The following is a 321-nucleotide window of genomic DNA, read 5'->3' on the forward strand; positions in this document are numbered from 1 at the left end:
GGGGGGGGCAAACGGGGAGCAAGGGAGGGCTGATAAGAGTAGTGCACACAGAGACGCCTAGTACGTACAAACAGTGACGTAGCATAGAGCGTATAGTCTTCAAGTGCAAAAGAGAGGGTGAGAGAGAGAGAGAGAGGGGGAGGGAGGGAGAAAGAACACGGTAAGAACACACTGGAAGAGGACACTGTTGTCCTGAGTGTTCCGTTGACGTTTCCGTGCTAGTAAGTGGTCGGTCGCATTTACCAATGGTTATCGACAACAGTGGGCTAGTCCTGTTCGCTTCGTCTCGGGGTGCAAGTGGCTGGCCTTCTGTATGAAGTA

Source organism: Varroa destructor, unplaced genomic scaffold (genome assembly GCF_002443255.2).
Source record: "Varroa destructor unplaced genomic scaffold, Vdes_3.0 BEIS01000002.1, whole genome shotgun sequence".
Classification (NCBI taxonomy): Eukaryota; Metazoa; Arthropoda; class Arachnida; order Mesostigmata; family Varroidae; genus Varroa; species Varroa destructor.